This window comes from Rhynchophorus ferrugineus, unplaced genomic scaffold (genome assembly GCF_030347505.1).
Source record: "Rhynchophorus ferrugineus isolate W39M unplaced genomic scaffold, kcgeb_rfMv2 rfM9, whole genome shotgun sequence".
NCBI lineage: Eukaryota > Metazoa > Arthropoda > Insecta > Coleoptera > Curculionidae > Rhynchophorus > Rhynchophorus ferrugineus.
Genome location: NW_027472588.1, coordinates 25,120,407 through 25,135,391, shown reverse-complemented (window position 1 = coordinate 25,135,391; position 14,985 = coordinate 25,120,407). Strand labels below are relative to the sequence as shown.

The following is a 14,985-nucleotide window of genomic DNA, read 5'->3' as shown; positions in this document are numbered from 1 at the left end:
GTAATGTTTTGACGTCACAAATATTCACGACGCATTAGTAAAAAACTTTGAATAGACTATATAAATAACGGTCACCACTTGAACAATCACAGTGAATAACACGGTTTTTAAATGTAACGTTTTTAGCTGTTATAATATAAAACCAAAATTGCTTTATCAATAATCCGAATCAAAATACAACGTTTACATTCACTACATAAATTTAAAAATCTATGAAAAAGTGAACCGAACTATACCAAGTTTCATAAATAAAATCGAAATCAAGCTGTTTGCTATATAATAGAAAAACGAACACGTTCGTATCCAACATATCCAACAAAATTTCGTTCCGCATTCGCATGAATAAAAGTTTGTGCTCTCGTGGTGCTCGATTTTTTCCCGATTTTTCCACTGCCCTTTAATCTTTTAATCTTTTTTTCCCGCGGACCAAAATCCATTTAGGATTTAAACGAGATAAACCTGATTATATTGCTTTCGGACGTTTTCCTGTAATGTATACTAGCAATGGATTGTTTTTTTTTTGGTCCGCATTTAATCTTATACCCGTCTCTAAAGCTACGCTCTACTTTGTCTTGTTCAAAGCTCGTAAAAGTGGTTTACTCTATGTCATACAATTTATTTGTTTCGTATAAAAAATACGGAAATTTTGTTACAGTTGTAGCGAATTGAGGCATGTCGAATTTTACATCGTGGAATAATGGTCTACAAAATACCCAGAAATATAATCCCAGATGTTGAACACGGGCGGGGTGCCAATTGGAACCCGACACCGAATAGCTGGCGGCAACCCCGAGACGTTTATCTGGGATATTATTGAAGGGTATTTCGGTCATTCAGTGCTCAACCCTCGTTTGGTTAAGACGTGCCACCATCGACTGCCCAAGCCTCGTCAACAGGTAACTCCGCTGCCATCCTTTTTATCTTTGTATTTTTCTCATTTTTTATATTGTCAATAAATAACGGTCACATTATGTAAACACCACTGTTTCATTTCGATTTACCTCCATTCACCGAGCCACATCATTTACCCTAAAGTGGTGACCCCGACGTGATCTTTCGGAAAATTGGGTTTGGACTCGTGAATGGAGGGTACGTAGAAAATGTGACCGTTATATTTTTTTTGTTTCAAAATTTTAAATATTTTTAATTCGATTCCTTTTCAATTTTACCTTCTAGATTCATTTTCATTTTATTCCGATTAATTTCATTATTTCCAATTCATTTTTTTAAATTTTTTTTTGTCAAAATTTTATTTCACAATCTTTTGGAATATTTTTACGTCACTGCTTAATCATCAGCGTCTCGGCTAAACATTTCTTTCGGCGCTATGTTTAAATCATAATGTCTTCCCTCGCTCGCCGTCTCCGTCATAATGGCAGATATTTTGATTTAAAAGGCTTTGGGCAGCTTCGGTCGGATACCGTCGTTATTTGTTTTGTCTGAATTAACCTAACGTATGTGACTACGGATTAGTCACAGAGCAGCTCCAGAAGCTAGGTACCGATTGCAGTCACCGTAGACTCGTTATGTCTTCGCCGAAGTACCAGAATTGCTAACGTCTCGTCGTCGAAGAAAATAAGCTACCACGTCGTCGAACAGTCGATCCTCCCACAGCGTCGATTACGGGAGCCCTGTCTGAAGGATAGCTTGTTTTCAACGTCGTCGATGGACCACATTCAAGTGCCAAAGCGACGATGATGCAACGGTATCTGTAGGACCGGAAGATATCAACAGCCGTACCAGATCGCAACCGTACCAACCACAACCATTTTACACAGCACATTTTGTTTGGTATATGTTTTTTTTTGTATTTGATATTTTTTGCAAACATTTTTGTATTTTTGTTGAAGTAATTTTATGTAAAATTCTGGCAGGGGAGTATTGTAGCGAATTGAGGCATGTCGAATTTTACATCGTGGAATAACGGTCTACAAAATACCCAGAAATATAATCCCAGATGTTGAACACGGGCGGGGTGCCAATTGGAACCCGACACCGAATAGCTGGCGGCAACCCCGAGACGTTTATCTGGGATATTATTGAAGGGTATTTCGGTCATTCAGTGCTCAACCCTCGTTTGGTTAAGACGTGCCACCATCGACTGCCCAAGCCTCGTCAACAGGTAACTCCGCTGCCATCCTTTTTATCTTTGTATTTTTCTCATTTTTTATATTGTCAATAAATAACGGTCACATTATGTAAACACCACTGTTTCATTTCGATTTACCTCCATTCACCGAGCCACATCATTTTACCCTAAACAGTGAACTAGCGTCATCAAAATATATATCATTTAAACGTCACAATGTTTCTGCATAAACTTTGACTCTTATCTTATTTTGGTTTTGGCGTATAACAAAATTCTACCCTTTTTCGATCCACTTGTCAGGATTTCTTCTACCAATTTGCTATGGTATGGTCCAAAACAATAACTGATAGTTCATTTACGCACTTTTGGTTGATTGGTTTTTCTATCGTAATGTGATTTGGTAAACAATATTTTTAGTTAATTCTCGAGAGGTATAAATGAAAAAACTCTATGGGTTTCCAACCCTTGCGCATGCAACATATGATTGGTGATGTGAGTAGCATGGATTTTCCAAATCTAAGTTCTAAAATGGCGTTGTTTCGCATCTTGTTAATAGTGATTGCAAACACCAAGCGAATTGGAGTGAAAAAACGAACGAAACGTTGGAGCGAAATGGGTGATCCTGAAGGAAAAATTAAAATAGGCGCAAGAAAAATCATATTTATGGCAATCACTTAACTTTGGTGCATTCAAATTTCGAAGCGAAATGAGTGGTGAATCAGTTTTCAATTGCAGGTTATGTGGTGACAAGCCCAATTGCAGGTTATGTGGAGTAAATCCAGTGAATTCAAACATTTCAAGGGTATGATTGATAATTTCGCCCAAATCACAACCGTGTTTATTGATTTGAATCATATTTCATTGCAAGACAATAACTACTGTATTTTATAATTAATTGTGTTGATATTTATATTTTTCGGCCAAAATAACTTACTCACATAGACGCGCATGATTAGTATATTTAGCTTGTAAATCAGCCATGAAATTTTTTCGATGCCAATGTTCAGCAATTGTTCGGAGAATGACAATGCTAATGGATCATTTTGGATTTGAACATGTATGTATATGATAATGCATAATTTACTGACACGTCGCCATAGATATGAATCTTTCAAGCATGTATTAATCCTCATCCGCATATGTAGCACGTGGAATGACTGGAATGATCAACTCTGATTCTGACTGCACTTTATCGAGTAAGCAAATCGAAATATGCGCATGTGGGAAACCTCGTTTTTGCCATTCAACCAACAGCAACAGCTAGCAATAAATTTTACCAAATATCTAGTGATGTGTAATCAAGTTTATCAATGATTTTAATATTTGCTTGAACATACATGCAGTGATATCAAGGCAGTGAATTGGACAACAGGACAACATATGTTTACAACTATGTAAAATATAATACATCTGGACGTACCACAGTCTTTCAATAATCAAGTGTTCAAGTTTTACGACTGTACTACGACTTATTTCGCATCTTAAAGTTAGGTTCCCTTATAGAGGATTTTGCAATCGCAGCCATTTCATGAATGTTAACTTTGTGAAGCTCCCGCCGTTACTGAAGTGAGTGTATAGGTTTGTTGTCACTTTTGTCCAGGCAGTTTTATGTTAGTTGCCCGCCATTATTTTTAATGTTCAGCGGTCTCTGTTAGTTAGCTTTGGTTTCATCCACTACTTCCCTTCACCTATGAGTACCATATGTTTTGAGTAAGCCCTCATTACCGAAGATAATGTCATTCGTGAAACCTTAAAGAATATATCAGAGATCCATATTTTAGAGATCGCTTGTAATAATCGCCGTAGAATAAAGCGATTAAAACACTGGAATATAACCCAGAAGATTTGCCATGTAGACTGACTAAAATATATGCGTTGCATTATTTATACGTGAACAATGTCACCATCATGGAACAAATACTATATTGCATCGTATTCAGAATATTTTGTCTATTCCCTGTATAACATCTACCTTCTCATAAAATATCTGTTAAAAATAACAAATACATAAATGTTGGTGTATTTTTTGAAGTAGAATGTATATGTGAAACAAAAAACCTATATAAAAATAAAATAGCAAATTATGTGAATAAAATATGAAAATGAAAATCAATTAGTTACGTGGGAAACATGGGTGGTGAACAAATGTGGCAGCAAAAATATTTAGACTATGATTATGATTGAAATATGATATTCGGCTCCAATGAACGAAAATAAACTTTAGATATTTTACAAATAGTAGTTAACAAATTCTGCAGTTAAAAGCAAGAGATGAGAGTGGGTTATATAGCAAAAATAAAGAACTATCTGACATCAGAAGTGGAATGTCTCCTTGCCAAATATTTACAGTAGAAAAGAATTTACACAGCATAGAATATAATGGAGAAAATTAACCAGGGATAGAAACGAATAACACAGACGCTGATCAGGGAATAAACCATGTTGAGATTACAACATGAGAGTAATAGAACCTTTCAGACACACAAGCTGCAAAATCTAGAGTTATCAAGAGTCTACGTATGCGTATAGCCAGCAACTAGGCGATTGTTAGTTAATATTCCATAGCAACATAGGTTACTAACACTGACTCTATATAATAAAGAGTGAACAAACACGTAAAATAGATCATCGAAGAAACCTTGCTATGAAGAGCTTGGAAGCTATACCGTATTCAGTTGGTACCAAGGTGGCCGTATTGAACAGTCAATAGGCATGTCAAATGAGACGTATTCATTACAACGAGCTGACAAACAGTTGCGCACCTGGTCTAGAAAGGAATAATAACTGTAAATGATCAATAAATTCTCTTTGATGATCCCTCTTCTTTGTAAGCTGTATAACATATCACCTTACCCTATTTTGGTCGCTTCGGCGCTACATATACATTGAAACAATACGGAGAAGTGTTTCATATTCTTAAGAACTTCTGTTTACCTTTAGATGCCTGGTATTCTGATAGCTAAATTGTTTAGCATAGATAAATTCCTTTATTTTTTCATAAGGATAAACACAACAATTATGTAACCGCCACAGACTCTATGGACTCTTTTAATCCCAAACACCTACTGATCAAGGTCATGATCAAAAAAGTTGATACCCTATAGAACAAGTCCATAATATTAAAGTGGTTGCCGTCCCATAAGGGAATTGGATGTTATGAACCAGCGAATTAACTTGTAGGTAGAAGACAAAACTCAGTAACAGTGAATATGCTCTTCTGGTATAGAGATGTTAATGTGTACAGAGCAGAACTCAAAAGGAATCAAACAGATGTGGAAAATCAATAGTATATATTATCAACGTCAAAAAATATGGATATATTAAGAAGTAAATTATCTATACTCTTCCGGCCCAAGACTCTTCCACCATAGTGTGACACATAGTTTCCTCCAAAAAAACGAACCCCCATATGTACTGTATGCAGCTCAACGCTCACAGTTAAGCATATACTGACATTATGCCGAAAATGGTCACAACTAAGACAAAAATATGGTATTGGGTACAGTCTAAAGCACATCCTTGATATAGACAATCTGGATAACTTGACCACCGTCCTCGGAGGCTCAGGCTTGTGCAGGTAGATATGAATATCACCTATGTCAATCAAGTACTAGAAATCGGCTTTCTGCATTATCTAATAATATTGCCATATGTTTGTATCCAACCGTTTATTTTTAGTACACATTTTCCCGCTTTATCTGTACCTGCAATTTAAATCTTATTATTAAATTATATATACTACAAAACATGTAATAGCGACCCTAAAAAGTCCAAGAGACTGGCGGGTTTTTAATTAATAAAAATTATATATTTACTCTAATTTGACATATTTATATTTATGACGAAACATGATTAAATCAATAAATTGTGGTCGAGTTTTGACCACTGGGCGATCATAGTAATAATAATGACAATAGTTCAGATTGTTTGAGAAATTCAACAAGCGCCTTTCATTTCTATAACAATTTTATTAGTAAATCACAGCCATATATTTCGGCTTCGTAAAGTCAACAGAATTAAATTTAAAAATTTTTCAAACTTTGCCGAAGACCCCATATAAGCTCATTCACCGCCAGCCAAAGCGTGTTGATTTTAATTTCGAGTAATAAAACCGTGTTCCGACTGAGATATTCGTGATTAGAGATAGCGGTTTGAAACCCATTTCACCCCGGACAGACCGAAATCTTTTCAACGCTACTATTGAAAAGTTTGCCTCTCCATCTAATTAACGAAAAACGTTAGCCTCCAACCCCGCGGCCCCACGGTCCCGACCCCGTCTCCTAACTCTCCAACGAGCCATTTTATTTATTTTACACGTGGGTACTTCCGCCGGAATCCTCGGAAATATTTTTAAAAATAGCGCGCCGGCACCAATTAAAAAGAAAAATGTTGAAGTCGCAACTGGCGGGATGAGGATAAATAATGGTATAGTTTCGGAACTAGGGGAATAAATGTGACTTTTTTATAAGGGGTATTAAGTTTTCGGATTCACCGCTTAATTTGCCTCAAATGATGCGAATATATATAGGTAGTTAAACAACAATTATATTTGGAATAGGGGTTAAAGCATAACTAATAACTAAATGTCTTATTTGCTTAATTTTCTTATTAAATTTATTGTATAGAAATTTTCAAAAGGAGCGATTTGATGTTTGAATTTAATGAAAAGAGATATATAATCTATTCAAAATAACAGTGAACTAACGTCATCAGGATGTTTGGTATTGACCATCGCAATTCGTAAATTAAAATATAATTAAAATATAAATTCGTTTTAGGATCAGACAACATATTACTTCTCAGTTTATCCTAACTAAAAAGAGATAAGACGCTATCTGATAAGTTCGAACATGTAACCCAATAAGCATATAAAAGTCATCAAAATATTGGTTTTAATAATTACAGGTTATACCCTGTAACTATTAGCCACTAGAGTGTCAATGTCAGAAACAGATTGCTTCTCTAGTCAGTGACTTCGAACAGGAATGGAATATTGAAGGTCCCCTCTTACTAGTAAAATGCATTTGAGAGGTAACTGTTAAATACTAAGTTAATATTAAGAAAATATTTTATAACTTATTGCACTAAATACTAATACAAACTCAACCACAAAAAAATCTCAAAATATTTAAAACAATATCATTAACGAATCAAAATCACCTTGTTGTCAGATCTATCAGAGATCAAATATATGAATTGTATAAAAACAATGAGTAGTTTTTTCAATATAAACATAATTTAATACTATTATTTCAAAGGAAATTGTTAGTCTGGAAACTAACTATAGAAAACTTAGAGATTTGTAGCTATTTGAGAGATGTAGAACATGCCTTCATACACTATTGAGTAATATAAGATTTAAATGGTATAGATAGATGGATTTTAATGGTATAGTAGAGATAATGCATGAAGAGGTGCAGTTTGGAACTTCTGAACGTTGGTTTTCAAAAGAATACAATTTTTAATAGCATATAATAAAAACAAGAAAGATTTATTATTTAAATTTGTGTATTTTTATGAGGCTTGGATATTTCAGAATGGGACATTAGGACACTGATGGCAAGATGGCAACAAAATAAAATAATGAGTATAAGGACACCAATAATTGATGGAAAGAGTTAATGGTTGAAATTATAAATGATTATGATTTGTTACTCATAACAATAAAATTATTAGATAATCATTTCAGATATTTTGTTATTCATGCTGGTAAGAGAAATGATTTTATTCTTGGAGTTAGTGTTTTCGCCTAAGTCCAAGGACGGCTACCATAGAAAAATGAACCATAATATGTTATTGTCAGTTATTGTTATCAATAATGCTTCATACCATAAGTTCTGAAGAAATCAAGCTAAAGAATTAAGTACTTCAAATTGTTAGTCAGTATATATAAATAAAATAATCAATTGACTTTTTCGTAATTTATTTTTTAGAAAAATAGTCCTGAAATAACGGTACATGGTAAGTGAAATTGCTGAACAATAAGGCCACAAAATATTATGTTTTCCTCCATAACTCTGCATATTCAATTAAATTAATATACGGCGCGGAAAATAATTATTATAATATACGTGTAGGTCGAGAAGGATATAAAAGCAAGATCTGTTTGGGTATGCGGAAAGAATCATTGTCATTGTCATAAACTTGATCAGATGCACTGAAGAAGAAATTGATATCTGGTGGAATAGTGAACAAGCGTTAGATAGGTTGGAAAGTAACGATCTAAATTTTCACTTTAATAGCGATTCCGAAATTCACAGTGATTGAATGCCACTCTCTGGATATGAGATTATGAACTAATGCTGACAAATACCACAACTGGGTGATGGAAGCGCAAATAAGTAAAGGTAAGTATAACATTAATATAGGATAATTGTATGATAGCTGGTTGCATCGATATGTGTGGAATTATTTCGAATATAGATGAGCTTTTGGTTACAACGTATGAAGAGGGAATAAATATTAACTATTTTGAAAATATGACAAATGCATCAAGGAAAATGCAGTGGTTAAAACAGTCTTATTTAGAAAGATGTAAACAGGTAGTTACAGAACGAAATAAGGAAAAATGACTTGACATAGAAACACTGCACCGAAGGAAACAAAAACTAAACGCAAACGGTAAATATACTCTCTAATGAAAGTAGAATCATTACTTGGATATAAAATTGTTAATTAGGCCTATTTAAAATCCAGTGGATTCCACTACATATAAAACGCTCTAGCTCTATCTCACAGATACTGTAGAAAAATGGAGTGTAATGTAAACATAATAAAGCTCAACCCAAAACCTACTAATTATTATGACTATAATTAATCGTAGTTGGTGTTCTTCGATCATATATGAATTAGATGTACTATAATATTAAAATAAACTATATATGGCAATATTATCTTGTTTCATTATTTTATTTAGGACACGAACAAAACGGACTGAGATTCAGAGTTGATGCTGCAACGTTTTGACGTTATCGGTTGAAGTAACGTAAGATCACTGTTTGATTGAACGGCATAAATGTGAGACATTAACAATACTTAACATCGATTCCATCCACTATCGTCTAAATATCGTCTGTCGTATCTTATAAATATATCACATTTCATTAATCCGAGAAATACATCAACATTCGTGTCATTGTTCATAGTTAGTTTATTGGTAGGTAATTAAAAAATATATTTTTTTTATAGAGAGGAAACTCTGCGGTTATGCCACAACTGTATATGACTATTGCAGGAAACGGCGCTAGAACGCATAATAGAAGAAAAGAATATTTTTTTAACTTAACATATTATGGCAAATTCATTAAATTCACAAGGAAATTTCGGATACTAGTGTGGGATGCATTTTGAAGAAATGGGCTGGATATGTGAACGTGCATGTAGTAAACACAACGTAGGCTAAAAATATATTATATATAGTATTTTGACCCAGTAAAATTATAACACTCATTTTCTCTCAGTAGTTTGCTAAATGCAACTAAACAATTATTTCTAATGACTCCCTGGATATAGCATTTGAGAAGAACCCTTAGCATTCCAGTAACATATTCAGATAATCCATTCCGTCACCTTCAGGTAAACTTCACTTTTCCTCTTTGTTTTGGTTCTATTTCCCTATATGTGAGAGGGATCAAGCACTATTGCATCAATCATCTTCTTTGTGATATTTAACGTCTTTTGTTTGATAATATTGGTTGCTTGATTCCACTCTCTACTAGAACTGGTTTTCAAAATGTTGGTAGAAATTGTTTGAGGTTCTTCAAATGGACGTCAATCTCTATTGGCGCCCACATAATTACTTTTGTCGAAAATTTGACTAAATGAATATATCTATTAAATGAAGCGGATGGATAGAGAGTCGCATAGAGCAATATAAAAATTTTATATAATATAAAAACCGTAGTAAACATCTTAAAAGATTTTTTGCATCATTTTATACCTATGAACTAATATTTTTGATACCAACAATAATTAATTTCTCAACGATCTACGGAAGATGCGAAAATCTGATTTTAGGTATAGCTCAGCATACCAAAGTATTTATAACTGAGAAATGACTATTGTAAATTTTGACAGTCAGAGTCAGTGCAACAGGTCAAAAACTTTAGGTCATCATTTATACGGGAGAATAATAATACAAATCGATCAAGCTGGAGGAGCTTTCGCTTTTTTAAGATGATTCGTATGGAAGAATTCATAGAAAATGCATACGAAATATTGCAATCAGGTCTAAAATATAACTCTTTCCAACACTGATTTTGCTTATGCCTCTGATGCTTTTCAAACTCGAAGCTTGAGGTAAATTCTATACGTTTCTTTCTAAAACCGTGATAATGAATTAGTTCAATTAGGAAGTAAGTATCAATTCACAATTCTGGAAAATGTGAGGAACTAAGGTTACTACGATTTAAATACGTCTGTTGAATGAAAGATGTAGGAATCGCTTCCGTCTACGAAGAAATAAAGCATTTAGATAATATATACAACGAACTGGCCGAAAAAAGACATGGAGACCATAGAAAATAATTTTTCAGACATAGGAGACTAACATTGCCCGAGGCCAATATGAAAGCAGCCCATCGTCAACAATTTCGGGAAATAGTAAGGAACCAAGATCAAGGTAGTAATGGAGATTGATGATTATTAATTAATAAATTTTAATAAAATTTAATTAAAAGCAGGAACTACTAAGTAATTTGTACTCGTTATCATGTAAAATCTGAAAATTGAATCTGACTTCTGGCTACTCCCTTCTTTTCTATATTATATGTTTTGGTAAAACATTGTGTATGTGACCGCCACAATTTGAACATGAATATTTATTAACTACAAACTAGTATAGCATAATAACTGCTAAATAAACAATTTAAAAATTATATATACATACTTTTATAAACTTGGTAAACATAAGTTAATATAGCTTACTTCGTAAATATATTATTTTGTAACAAAATGTATTTAAATACTTTACAAATATATTCCATATTACTTTCAATTTACTTCCCCTTTTGCTCTCTAAGTCAAGGCCAACTTTAACAGTTTATAACTCTCGATATAGCCTAAAACTTTTATATGACCACTTTCGCACTTGTATCCCGAACAGTTTCCTTTTTCAATACTTTACTTTTCCGAATACTTCGGAAATATGACCAGACATAAAATCATCAATATCACTCAATCATCATCAAAAAAAAGTTTTTTATCATCCCTTCCAGACCACTCCAAGTTCGTCGTTTCGGGATTTGCTTTTTGGCATTGCGTTTGATTTTTTGGGTTTGACTTATCATGGAAATGTAACAAGACGTTGCATAAGACTTAAAAACTGTGATTGCTCATAGAAAACTGGAACCTAACATACTTTGGGCCTCTCTGGGCTTATTTTCATGTTATATTTCCCACCAATCAGCGATCTCTCAAAATATAAAAGAAGGACTAAAAATCACCATTTATTCATTATGATTATAACTACACTATTCGAGATGTTTTTAACTTAACATATATATAGAGTAAAAATTAAAAATTTTATTTTTGAGATTTCTCCCTTCTGTAACATTTCTTTACTGAAAAGTAGGTTTGGAGCAGAAAATGTTTGGTACTGAAGCAATTATTTAATAAAAAGGAATATATAAATTATTTTAACATCATAGTACATCTAATACATATAGTGTCCAACGATTTAGATTACAGTTAATTATACAATCGCAATGGTTTGTAGGTTACGGTTGCTCTTGTTATATTTACATGAAACTCTTTATCACCTATAAAGTACAATTCTAACTACTTTCTCTTTATACATTTCTATCCTCTGGAGATCTCCTCTAACTAATTAACAATTTTATTTTCATTATTACATATTTACTTTTAATGTTATATTTAGTTTTTGTTGCATTTGTTGCTGTGTTTCCATGTGACGTTCCTTTGTCATGTAATTTTTATGTAAATATATTTCTACTTATTTTCTTCTGTTACTACCTGTATACACTTTATTTGCAAAATTCTACTGACATCCTCAATATTTTCTGATATAATCACTGCCTTTCTCTTAATGCATATATGTACTCATATATGTACTAATACCATTACAGACATGTCTACGCATAAATGTTTTACACATAACTACAATTATCCTACATTAATTTAATACCCATATTTACTTGTTCCCGCCCTTAAACTTCTGTCTTCGTATTTTGTTTGATTCAGCCCCTACCACTTTCACTATCAGAATCATTGTTCTAATCATTTAATAAATTATTAACTTCTATTCTATCGAACAGTTGATCATAATTCTACCATTTGTTAATTTCTTCCTCTTCGTGTCTGATGAAAATTATCCAAACTAAAGGTATTATTGCAGATAATAAGACCAAACTGTGTTTATTATACGTGATAATTATTTGTCACTCCTCATATCAATCCCGTAGGATTAAATATGTCGTGATAGGAGAGAAGGTGTAATACTATCTGAGCATATTTTGCTGGCGTTTGATCTACAGCGTATCTTGGGACAGGACGGTCGTCCTACTGCTACGATAGTCGTTGGTTCGAACCCTGCCCCGAGACATGGTCGTAAATTTATTTTTGTGACTGTTTAACGTTTGCGAATATCCTTAGACAAGAATCCTCAATCCGACAAAGTAAATGATCCCAGTCACGCCAGTAGCCAGGCTGAGTAAGACATGATGTCTTCTCCGATGATTTCTAAGTTGGTCACTCGCCAGTTGGTAGGTTTAGTGCCGAGGACGGTGGTTCGGAGCCCACTTTAAACTATAGATCCAGTCCAGATAAAATCTGATTGGTAAAAAGGAGCTATTAAGGGATATTAAAAACACATTTAATTTATATTTTCCGAGTACAATTTAAAATAGTATTCCCTTAAAGAGATTCATATTCCTAGGTCTTCTGAGAATAATTTCTAGATTAGCATTCTCCTCCGAAATAATTATATGAAATTATAGTTATATTCAGGAGACAATAATAAAGAAAACTACTAACTTTTTTCATGTATTTCTTATATTTAAATCAAATATAGCCAACTTCGAGGTTATTTTATCCTTTTTTGTCCTACATTATCTCACACCTGTTCCAAGAGTCTCAAATAAGTCTCATGTAATCAGATGCAACGATAACGATGCCAAGTCCTTGCCTGGCTCTCTTGTCTCTTAACGGTGTTACCGGTTACGGGCACCCTCCTCGCCAAGACTAAGAACTGTCAGTTAGTGTCATGAAATCAGTTAATAGAGCGGGGTTTAGTGGGTATCCGAGAGGCAGCCTCCACATAACCAGTCGAATTCTCTTATTTGTGTGCGTTTCCGCGATATGAGGTATCCGTAACAGAATTCCCTTACCCGGTTTCAGGCCAAAATATATTCTGTTCGAAGTAACTGATCAATTTGAGAAGCGCAACCTATTTCTACCACTACTTTAAAAGTGGTAGACTTTTAATCAGAGTAATCACAAATATTAAATACCGATTTGAGATTTATTGTAACAAGCAAAGCGTCAACGGCAGTGTTTTAAAGAAATTTAGTATTTAGCAGATATTTAATAATAATACGAATATTATTGGCTGATTCGGTTAAATGTTTGTATAAATCAGAGAGCACTGTTTATCTTTTTAACTCAAATTATTCAAGTGACAATTTGAAATACTTTATTCTTTAACATAGTATCTTCCAAACATAATGTTTGTTTCGCAAGCCAATATTTAATTACCGTCTTTGCTAACCACTTGTTGGGATCTTCTTGTTTCCACCATGAAAAACAGTATATCTGCAATGAATTGTTAAAAAAATTATGACTTACACAACCTAATCAAATGTTTAGAATAGCATTCATATGTTAGAACATTCACCTTTCTTCAGCAACATTTGTTTTCTCTTCACTCTTTCTCTTGGCCTATTGGCAGGGGTTACCTAATGCTCCATTTTAAAATACCTATGTTTGTACACAAGTGATGACCTTTGTCCCTCAAAGAGCTGCGTGTCCCTAAGCTTTCTATGGATACTTTTTATACCAACATTTATCTCTGAAATAATTATATTAAATAAGTATTATATTAAAAAACGTACTCACATTATGCAATTCATAAATATAGTCTTGGATAGAGCTTACATCGGCGTATGTATGTACTTCATTTTCGGTGAATCCTAAGTTATATTGCTTCTTTTTAACTTAGGAGAATTTTGCAACTGAAATATAACACAAACCCCAGCAGCTTAAAGGTTAATGGTATGAATATTTACCTCTCTAGCGCATTTTACTCATAAAAACGGTACTCCATTACATAGTTTCTGTTCAGAGTTATTTATTAGAGACGTAATACTGACTGGCCATTTATTTGGCTTTGGCATTTTCAACAACGATAATCAACATTATTAGGCAACAATTTAAAATTTATCAAAAAACACGCAGAGCGCTATGTTGTGGGTTTATAACCTCTTATCACAAAAGTTTTAAAGAATTTTGCAGACATTTGACAACCGAGTTTTGCACGATGATTCGGTTTATTGTTCGAACTTAACAAAGAAGCATTGTAACTCATTTTAACTGGAATAAACTGAGAAGGAAGATATTGTTTGGCATTAAAACGAATATACGATAATCATGTCATCTTGATGACATCAGTTCACTGTTACTGTAGATAGACTATATAATCCTAACCTTCATGGTATCATAATAACTAGCAAAAAATAAGATATTCAGTAAATATATATGATTAATTTATAATGAACGTAGACGGGTTTACCAGTCTTTCCACCACCTAATTGGCTATCTACCATACTCTCAAGTTGTAATTAAATTACATTAAAATATCAGCTTTTATCACACACTCCGGTCTTACTCGGAGGCACTTCGTTTCGGCATTTATTTAGATTGGAATTTTCGTGGAAATACAA

At 33.4% G+C, this 14,985-nt stretch overlaps 1 long non-coding RNA gene across 1 annotated transcript; it reads left to right on the top strand.

Moving 5' to 3' along the window:
* Positions 1-670: 670 nt before the first annotated feature.
* Positions 671-2,203, top strand: LOC143203211 (uncharacterized). Its single transcript, XR_013007292.1, has 2 exons — positions 671-896; positions 1,397-2,203. It is a non-coding gene; the product is annotated as an uncharacterized LOC143203211 (long non-coding RNA).
* Positions 2,204-14,985: the final 12,782 nt, after the last annotated feature.